Below are 11,069 nucleotides of genomic sequence, written 5' to 3'. Positions count from 1 at the left end.
TTCTTATTATTAAATCTAAAGATTTGCATACATGCTAACTAATATTTGTGAGATGTAAGAGATAAAGATGTTTTTTGTCAGTTAATGTTTCTCAAATTCCTTAGTTGCTTGGTGTATTTGATAAAAAGCAACATTTAACGCATTTGTCTGATTTGTGTTTATGGACAAAATGTAGTGCTCAAGACATACTTGTGCACTTACTGTACATGAGCCAAAAAATTATAAACTCATATTTGCATAATGCACTCTATGTCGCACTGTACCGTAATTCATACAGTATGTACTGTAACAGTGCATATATCTGGAACAATAACACTGTAGGTACATTGCAATTGCAGTTTTTGTGTAACATCATGGGTTTTCGACAGACATTATAACCTGTGACCTAACACACTTACAATTGCATACAGTGAGCCTGATTTAAGGACAAACCTAAAAACACATCCCTACATTAATTTATATGTTACCACATGTTGCAGTTTGTAGCAAATAAGGTATCAGACATAGATGGGGTGGTCATGTCAAACCATGGCTTGTGATTAAATTTCATGTGAAATGATTCCATTTACTGAAGACTTCAGGCACAGTACAGTTATGAGACTCTTATCTGCAGTAAACATATGAATATTGCTAATATTTTAAAGAAGGCTCTATGTCTGTGAATGGCCAAAATTCCTCAGAGCCCACTGCAATCATTCCTGAGAACATTCAGTGAGAGTGGAATGCTTTCATGAAAGCATGGCCTGCTTCGCTCACCAAAGGCATTCTGGTTTGCACAGCAATGCATGACCTTACACTGACCACAGCACCACATATAATCGTGGGTGTGTGTAGAGTACTGTGCATAAGTCTTAAACACATTAAGCCCTATCTAATCATTTTAATTCATACACATTTTTCACATTTCATACAAATTTCCATAATTTTCTTTTGATTCTGTAAAGCTGCTTGTCATTGCAATGACAATTAATTATTAAAAGCACTATACAAATAGAATTTAATTGAATTGAATTAAACGCTATATTATCTTAAGTACAACTTTTGTTATATATGTTTATCATTTCTGTATTATTATCTACAAAACCATTCACTATTTCCAAACATACCTTAAAAATAAATAAATAACATTAAAGAAAAATATTTACATGTCTGCAACATATTACATGACAGACCATTTTCCGGATGAAAATATAAAAACCCTAATGTATGCTCTGAAATTAGAAAAGAACAAGTGTGACAAAGTTACCAGAAGAATTTACCAATTCTCCAGCACACTCAGTAAAACCAAACAGCTATTTAAATTACAGGGTTGTGCAACATTTTGGGGAACATACAAAACAAATGTCATAAGCAAAATGTTTTTAAAAAGATTTTGACATAAAAGAAACATACATTATATAAAGGTCACTAAAGAGTAATAAAATAAACTCACTATTTATTTTTACACTATTTGGTGTAAAAATTGTGCAAGTTCTCCCACTTTAAAAGATGAGAGATGCCTGTAATTTTTATCATAGGTATACCTCAACTACAGTATAAAAGACAAAATAAGAAAAGAAAATCCAGAAAATCACATTGTAGGATTTTTAAAAAATTTATTTGCAAATTATAGTGGAAAATAAGTATTTGGTCATCTAAAACAAGCAAGATTTCTGGCTCTCACAGACCAGTAACTTCTTCTTTAAGAGGCTCCTCTGTCCTCCACTCCTTACCTGTAATAATGTCATCTGTTATCAGTATAAAAGATACCTGTCCACAACCTTAAACAGTCACTCCAAACTCCACTATGGCCAAGACTAAAGGCCAGAAATAAAATTGTAGACCTGCACCAGACTGGGAAGACTGAATTTGCAATAGGTAAGCAGCTTGCTGTGAATAAAGCAACTATGGAAGCAATTATTAGAAAATAGAAGACATACAAGACCACTGATAATCTCCCTCGATCTGGAGCTCCACGCAAGATCTCACCCCATGTGGTTAAAAAGATCACAAGAACTGTAAGCAAAAAATCGCAGAACCACACGGGGGGACTAGTGAATGACCTGCAGAATGCTGGGACCAAAGTAACAAAGGCTACCATCAGTAACACACTGCGCCGCCAGGAACTCATATCCTGCAGTGCCAGACGTGTCCCCCTGCTTGAGCCAGTAGATGTCCAGGCCCGTCTGAAGTTTGCTAGAGAGCATTTGGATGATCCAGAAGAGGATTGGAAGAATGTCATATGTTAAATATAAAACCAAAATAGAACTTCGTGTTTGGAGTAGAAAGAATGCTGAGTTGCATCCAAAGAAGCATGGGGGTGAAAACATCATGCTTTGGGTCTGTTTTTCTGCAAAGGGACCAGGATGACTTATCCATGTAAAGAAAAGAATGAATGAGGCCATGTATCGTGAGATTTTGAGTGAAAACCTGCTTCCATCAGCAAGGGCATTAATGATAAAACGTAGCTGGGCCTTTCAGTATCACAATGATCCCAAACACGCCGCCCGGGCAACGAAGGAGTGGCTTCGTAAGAAGCATTTCAATGTCCTGAAGTGACCTAGCCAGTCTCCAGATCTCAATCCCATAAAAAATCTTTGGAGGGAGTTGAAAGTCTGTGTTGCCCAGCGACAGCCCCAAAACATCACTGCTCTAAAGGAGATCTGCATAGAGGAATGGGCCAAAATACCAGCAACAGTGTGTGAAAACCCTGTGAAGACTTACAGAAAACGTTTGACCTTTGTCATTGCCAACAAAGGGTAAACAACAAAATATTTAGACGAAATTTTGTTATTGACCAAATACTTATTTTCTACCATAATTTGCAAATAAATTCTTAAAAAATCCTAAAATGTGATTTTCTGGGTTTTCTTTTTCTAACTTTGTCTCTCATGGTACCTATGATGAAAATTACAGGCCTCTCTTATCTTTTTAAGTGGGAGAACTTGCACAATTGGTGGCTGACTAAGTACTCTTTTTCCCCACTGTATGAGCCGGATATTATGGACATGATGGACACGTGTAAGTTACAAAAGATCAATTATTATTATTATTATTATTATTATTATTAATAATAATATTATTATTATTAATACATTATATATTTTTTTTCTGATATACAGTGTGGTGGCCAGCAGGTGGTGGAAAGAGCTGTAAGTTCTCTCTATAACACACACACACACACACACACATCCCTGGAGATACAGAATTTGAGCACACAGCATCACGTATCCCAGCAGTCTGTTTTGCCCCACACTGCTAAGCTCCTGTGTGTGTATGTGTGTGCGTGTTTGTACTCGTACCTAAACCTCCTCCTTCCCTTCCTCATCTCCTCCTCTCCTTCACGGTGATGCCAGCTTGATTCCGCACTCCATCAGGGTTGGGGGTGTGTTTATGGTAAGCGCCCAGCCCTTCTCTCTCTCTCACTCTCTCTCTCTCTCTCTCCCTTACTCTCTCTCTCTCTTCCTCCAAATATCACCTATTCTTAAACTCCACCTTTTGAAAATTCTCCTTTTTCTCCTTTTCTCCTGTTTTCTCCTGACTGTTGCTCGTTCTGATGAATCATTGTCCCCTGGCACATCTGTGAAGCCGGCTGTGCTTGGCATTGCATCCATCCTCTGTGTCTTTGCAGAACAGAACAGAGCAGAGAAGATGAGATGAAATGATATAACAGGAGATGAGAGGAGAACAGGGGGATGCTGAAACGTCCGTATGAAGCTCTGGGCATGACAGCACATCCGTTCTCGTTTCAGAGCGTGTGCTACGACTCACTGAGGATGACGGAGGATCCGGCTGCAGCACGTAGACTGAAAACGCAGCACAATCAGGATCGTGATCTGCAGGTTGGTGTTATTGCTGTTTTCTGCATGCATTCAAGCAGAACTGTTTTTACATCCTGCGCTGACGGCAGAGACCGTATGTGTTTCGTATGTCACAGATATGTAGTTTACCGGTTAACGATCACGATCATGGCCTGCTGGGCTGCAAGCTGCCACTGCAAAAGGGAAATACAGATTCTTTAGCAAATAACGAGCCGCAACAGCTTGGTTAAGACATTTCACAGGAATAAATCTCCAACTGTGGGGCTATTTTTAGCCTTGCAAGAGGTTGGCATGTTTTGCAAAATGCCAATTCTCATTCGTTGGCTTGTGTATGAAATTTCTGATTTTAAAGGAAAGAAAAATGTAATGGTCTGGGATTTCTTATGACAATGCTGTTACTATCAAAGTGTATAAATAATTCTCTGCATCTTTGAATTAGATTTTGGCATTATGGCTGAGTATTGTGCTGTAATAAAGACATTAAAATGTGTCATTGTGTATTAATTACTGTAGTGTTCACAGACCTCACCTGTTCTGGTGATTTGTGAGCTTGACTTTTATTATTATTATTATTATTATCTCAGTTTTAGATTTAGATTGGATGTTCGTGTTGTTTGCTGTAGTGTATATATTGTTGTAGAATACAATTGTTTTATCTTCTTAACTTCTTTATGTTCTTTATGTTTTGTTAATGCAATATTCATCCTAAGCCATATCAAACATATGTTATGAATATATTTTTTGCAATCTATTTAATTATTCACTCATTTTATTATTTGTTTTCATATTTTACATTTTTCACAAGTTTGATAGTTGTAGATGATTGTGCTTATTACCAATGCTGCAAATTAAGAACTACAATATACAACATTATAAAAAAAATAATAAAAGAAAAAACAATCTCTGATATTACATAGTACTTTACCCACTAATTTACATGTTCCATCATCATACTGAATGAAGTTGAATGGTTTGGTGAGCTCAATCATATGTTCATTGTCCGGCCCCAGGCTCTGAGGGGGTATAAATCACCACCCTCTCAATCAATGATGTGCTTTTACAAATATGACTCATAGTACTGTGTGTTCGAATCTGAATTATAAATGAAATCTACCCCACAGAAATCCTCACTAAAGTCTCCCCAAGCAAAACATGCTGAGTCATAGTCCTCAAAGGTGATTACAGAGTTAAATTACACTGGTGTCTCATGCAGACTAGAAGTAATCCTTCTATCTGTCTCACTTTGGGAAATCTCTCACTGTTTATGGTGAGAACATTGTGTCTCCGTTATAACAAGCCTTTAAATAACTGCATTGTTGAGATCATTTTTTTTGGCATAATTCATTTATTCATTATACAGTCATACAGTACATAAGTACCTTTAGGCATTGAGTACACTGAAAATTTAACCTGCTGTGATTAAAATCTGGAAATTTGCTTTAATCATTACGGTTAAAGATATACATACGCCTGCATTTTTCAACCCAACATTTATCTACCGCATGCCCACAGACAATAGTTTTAGCACAGGTGATTCTGTATGAACAAAAACAAGAACAATAAAAGACAAATCATAATGAATATGAATGCAGTTATTAGGAAGATTAAAGGCCACTTGTTGAATTCTGTATATAAACTTTTGACATGTGATTACATAATGCTCTCATTTTAAATAACAGTATTGTAACACTTACAATAAAGGTTTTAGAATGAGACAGATATAAGTAAAAGTCTTACCTATTTATTACCTTACCTTATCTATTTCAAACACTCGAACAAAAAAAAAAAGTTCAAGTCTTTGTGATATCCTTACACCAACAGTTTTTCAAAGTTTTTTTCAAGTCTGTTTCAAATAAAAATTGAGGTGAATATGAGTATTACATTAACATGAAGTTTCTCACCCAGGATGTGAGTACAAGGTTAGGGCCAAATTCTAAGCCTTTGGAAATAGCCGTATGGCTAACCAGAACTAGCCTTATGGCTAACCCTACAGCTAATTTCGGTTAGCCATATAGCAAGTTCTAGTTAGCGATACAGATATTTCCAAAGGTTTAGAATTTGGCCTTAATTACTTACATTGTACCTGCATTCCGGGTTACAAGCTTTACAGCTGGTGTCCAGAGCAAGAAAACTTTAAATAACCAAGACCCATGGTAATGTACTTATTTGTACTTATATTGGTCAGCGGCACCTAGACTATGGAATGCTCTCCCAGAGTATTTGAGGAGGCCACAGACTGTTGATAATTTTAAATCTGGTCTTAAAACTTATCTTTTATCAGAGCTTTTAAGTTAAAATAATTTGTAGCTTGTTGAGATTTGCTTCAAATATAAAGTGCATTATAAATAAAATGTATTATTATTATTATTATTATTATTATTATTATCTAAAATTATTATCCAATTTTAAAAAACATCCAATTAAAAAAAAAAAACAAATTAGAAGGCCTGATGTTTGCCTGTCTTAGGTACATAATGGGTATTAAGCTGTTACTCCAGCCTTTTGTATGTAATGGAGCTGTATTATAGGAATTTCTAAACAAACCGATGCCAGGAGGAATTTCCCTTTAACCTTAGGCAATGATCCACAAAATGTCCCCAGCTCAACTGAGCAGAGCCGATCACAACGTTCATCACACTTACAGCAAGAGGGAGGACAGAGAGGGGGCATTATTGCAGCCATTTTGCTTCTGGTATCACCCTTTATCTTCTCTACAGAAGAATTTAAATGCTTTTTCACCCAAACGCTAACTGACATAATATTAAGGCAAATTATAAAAAAATATATTTTTAACAGCCAAATAATTTCAACAAGCTTTCATGGATGATTTTGCTCCTTAAAAATGTAATTTATGCTCCAGTCTCACTTTTGCTTCTGCGAACAAGTTTAACTGTTTACCCTTTTACCCTGGTTCCTCTTAAGATTACTTCCTTATGTGGTTTCACCATCAGTGGTGAAAGGTTTTTCCTTGCCACAGTTGCCTCTGTTTTTTTACTACAGTTGGATTTCTGCAAAGCTCCTTTGTGAAAATGTCTGCACTATACAAATAAAACTAAATTGAATTGTTTTAAGACAAGAACAGAAAGTCTATGTACTTACAGCAAAACTTGCTTAGAATGGAATTTGTGGATCAGCAATTGGGGCATCAATAAACACAGATTTGTGCCCAAGTTTCTGCCTAATACTGCATTCCGCAACATCTTTTTTGAAAATGATAATTAAGCAGAATTTCTTTCTATTGGTGTTGTAAAATTATACGTCACATCCATTATATGCTGGACCATTAAAAATGAGGGATCACATTCTGCCACTGGTTTTGTGTACATTTTATTTCTGTGCTTGATGGGTTTCCTCCAGGATCTCTGGTTTTCTTCCACAGTCCAAAGACATAGAGATTAGGCCAATTGGCTTTCCCAAATTTCCAGTGCGTGTGCGTGCGCCCTGTGATGGATTGCCACCCTGTCCAGGATGTGCACCATCTAGTGCCACGAGTACCCTGGGAGAGGTTCCAAGCCTCTCACGACCCTGTACAGTAGCGCTGTGTAGAGTGAGTGAGTCAGTGAATGAGCCAGTCAGTCAGTCCAGTCAGTGGTTCAATATGAAAAATAAGCAGGTTTTGAAAACTACAAAAAAAAATAAAATAAATAATTACAGATGTCATAGCTAGCAATGAGGTTGAAAGTCACTGGAGAGTTGCTTCCCATATAAAACCCCATTGAAACATTACTGACACAAATTACACATGTTCCAGCTTCACCATGTTGCTGGTCCAGTACATATTTGTAATATACCATGATATCCAAAAGGCACAAAAAAGCATATAACAGGAGATTTCTATTAAGAAACCTAGACCTGATCAATATAAATCAATATTATGCACCACTACAACATTATTTCCTCTTAGCCAGTCTTTAGCCAGCACTGAATTGTGCCTCTTCAAAGCATTGCTACGATCCTAATTAGCTGCACTGTAGTCTTGGCCTAAAATATCAAGGCATTAAAGTTGTGAGTCAGTTGTGCTCGTATATAATTTAAAATGACGTCCTGTCTCTGAAACTGCACAAATCTAACACAATTAGACCAGTTTTGCCTGACCTTCATAGTGAAGTGTCAGAAATAATTTGCACCCCGAATGTAAGGGCTCTTGAATGCAAATGACAGAAATGGCAAAGAATGTGAACATTTTTCTTCAGTATAATTGGGTGGCGAGACATGATTTCAAGCTATTGTAAACTCTTTTGGGGAATTAATTTAAACTACTTGCATTTACGTTTAAAAGAATGAACATTTCTTATCCCAAATATTGTGACCAGCTCAGACATGTTTGGTTGGAATTAGATGTAGCAAGTATCTTACGTAGAGTTGCATTAGAGGTTTAATGCTGCTAACAGTAAGGTTTGTGTAATGTGTATGTCTAAATCCCCACACATTATTTAGGCATATAAAAATTCTATTTAGAAAAAAATCAATTTGGAATTAAATATCATCTGACAAAACTTATAACTTCCAATTTATCACCAAGAGAAGAAAATTATTCTGAGCAGTTCCATTTTTAGCTTGGAAATATCATTTTATCTCAGGCTTTTCAAATAACAGCAAATCATTCAGCATTATAAACCACAGGTTTAAGCAAGTCTCCTTGAGATTACTCATGAATCTGACAGAGACTAAGGTATGGATTTCCTTAGGTTCTCCAGTTTTCTCCATTCTATTTAAAACTGAGGGATGAATGAATGTGTAAATATCTAAAGGTGTGTGTTCATGTGATATCCAATGATGATGGAGTCAGCATTCCTTGGATAGACTTTAGATCCGATGTGATGCTAAAAACATAACTGATTTTAAAGTAACAACAATCTAAAAAAAAACTATTGTAAAACATGGATGTGTGCTTAAATGTTAGCTTAAAGGCAAAAATAAAGCAGGATACATCAGAATTAGAACATGTCTTGATGTTAAACATGCCTAAATTGAACATGTCTTGATAATGACCTGCATTTGGGAAAAATTATAGATTTTTTTTTTATGCACCTTTTAATTTATTATTGCCACTTTTAAATGTTTTTTAGAAATCAACTTCTTGCACTTTTTAAATGTACTAAAAAAAACAGCACTGATCTACTATACTACTGTATACTCAGACATTCAGAATCACAAAGAGATGCAACAGAAATTATATTTTAGATACAAACAGCATTCTTAATGCAAAGTAGAAAAAGAATTCAGTAGCAGTTCCCCCAGCGACTGTGTTTAATCCATTACCTGGGTTAATGTCTGGAAAAAAATGACCTTCAGTACATTATCCGTCCACGACGCGGTGCGTTGATTTCCATAGAAACAATTTCAGTAATGAGAACAATTTTCCTTAATTAAACACTCGTTTCTATGCTTTCCATTGCGATCAAGTTTTTTAATCAGTATGACAGTTACTGTGGTGCCTAGCAATGTGTACTGTAGCAGTGTGCTCATGGCTTGTTAAAGTCTAGCTCATGCTGTTGTTTTTAAAAGCAGTCTGTATGTGCTTTCAGGGTGAAAGGAGTTTAAAGGAAAGACATCCCATATATTAAAGCACAAAGGAGTGCACAAAAAAAAAAAGATTCACTAAATGCTACTATTTTTTTTCATGGACTCAGACAAAGAAAAGCACACCATTATTGTTCACATAGAAAGACCAATTTATATTTCTTTTTCTTGAAAATAATTGATCGTGATTTTTGGTTTAGTATGTTCTTATAGAAAGTTAATTGGGGGATTTATATAACCAGATGCAAAGCAGTGTTGCTGGTGTCACAATAAAACAGGCTATTTTCCAATCACAAAATGGCCTGTAATGTGTTATTCCTCTTTTAGCAGAGCAAAAGAGCAATTTTAGCCTTAATGCATTTTAGCCATTTCACCCTCCAGCCATTCCCATTTCATGTTGCAAAACACAAGTGTCTCTCTAATAGAATAATTGCCTTTATCAGAAATCACAAAGTTACAGCTTTTACAAATCACTGACAACTAAGACTCTTCTTAAAAATACTAAAGTAAATACTTATAATCACAAATATATTTTTAAATCTGTTTATTTGTATATGTCTGGCATTCAATATCCTATATTATTATTATTAGTAGTAGTAGTAGTAGTAGTATAGTACTGTAAGTACATCTAACATATCTTAGAAAAGTGTTTATTTATTTTTGTTTACTTTGTTTAATTTAAGTTAAAAATGGACACTCATTCTGGATTCATAACACTTAATACACTTGAAATTCTTCAAGCTTTTTTGTTTACATTTTATTGATTACGACACACACCTCATGAAAATCAACAATCCATTATCTGAAAGTATTTTGATCGATCAAAAAAGGATTTACACATTAGATCTGATAAGCTTTTGAAAAGTATGTTAATTCATGCACTCAACACTTGATCAGAGCTCCTTTAGCATGTATTACTGCATCAGTGCAGCCTGGTTGCACATCAGTTGTGTTCCAAAGCTTTATCAGGTATTTCAGTCTTTTATTTACAATACGCCCTCTGCTAAGGCAGGCCCACCTTGGCTGATCAACCCTGTGCGTCTCTAACATCTTGGGGCCCAGCTGTGATCTTTCCTCCTGATCCACAGTCATTGACTACAGTGCTTAGTGGCCTCTGATGTCTCTTTGATGGTGTGGTGCAGAGCTTGGCAACGGATCCCTATTTCTTTAAAGAGCCTAGTAGCGGACGTTGCAATAAAGCCATGGCGGCTAATCTTCATGAGGTTTAGTTCAGCATATTACTCTTTTCTCATTTGCCTCGTCTATGGCGTCCTCCCATGGCAAAGTCTATGAAATAGATGGTGCGTAGAGATTCAGACCTTAGTACAGGGTTGAGGTGACTATTTCTGATAATATGGATTGATGGCCCAAATCTGCCTGCATTTCCCAGTCTCATGCTCCTTTTAAAAATCCAACCCTGGTCATTGAAGGGGCAAATAATATTGTCTGGGCTTCTTATGACGTTTAGGGGGAGTGGCATTTGTGGCTGTTCTCTTAGCCTCTATAGCTGCGGCTATTGACTTTAGTACTTGGTTGTGTCTCCCAGTGTACCTGCCTTAAGTGAGGCTCACTTTTCAGGCACTGAGGATATGTCTTAGGTAGGCAGGCACTGAGCACAAAGTGCATGCAGGATCTTCCCCCCTCAATTAATGGAGAGTTTTGGGTGATGGGAGGACATATGTTGCTCTGAAAGCTCATTCTACTTCCTTCGATTTTTTACATGTCCTTCCCGCCAATCTTCCTTTT

General features: G+C 36.3%; 1 protein-coding gene across 10 annotated transcripts in view; it reads left to right on the top strand.

The window, feature by feature from the left end:
- The first annotated feature begins 3,252 nt into the window (after positions 1-3,252).
- jakmip3 (Janus kinase and microtubule interacting protein 3) overlaps positions 3,253-11,069 on the top strand; it is a 64,313-nt gene continuing 56,496 nt past the window's right edge. For 9 of the 10 annotated variants that reach the window (XM_053511526.1, XM_053511523.1, XM_053511525.1 and 6 more), the window contains exon 1: positions 3,493-3,821. The gene's annotated coding sequence lies outside the window, so the exon portion shown is untranslated. Of the gene's footprint in view, positions 3,376-3,492; positions 3,822-11,069 lie in introns of those variants that run through there. The other variant, XM_053511516.1, reaches the window with a different exon arrangement.

The sequence above is a fragment of the Clarias gariepinus genome, chromosome 14 (assembly GCF_024256425.1).
Source record: "Clarias gariepinus isolate MV-2021 ecotype Netherlands chromosome 14, CGAR_prim_01v2, whole genome shotgun sequence".
NCBI classification, from domain to species: Eukaryota; Metazoa; Chordata; class Actinopteri; order Siluriformes; family Clariidae; genus Clarias; species Clarias gariepinus.
The sequence above is the reverse complement of the archived record's forward strand: the minus strand, read 5'-3'. Positions and strand labels throughout refer to the sequence as shown.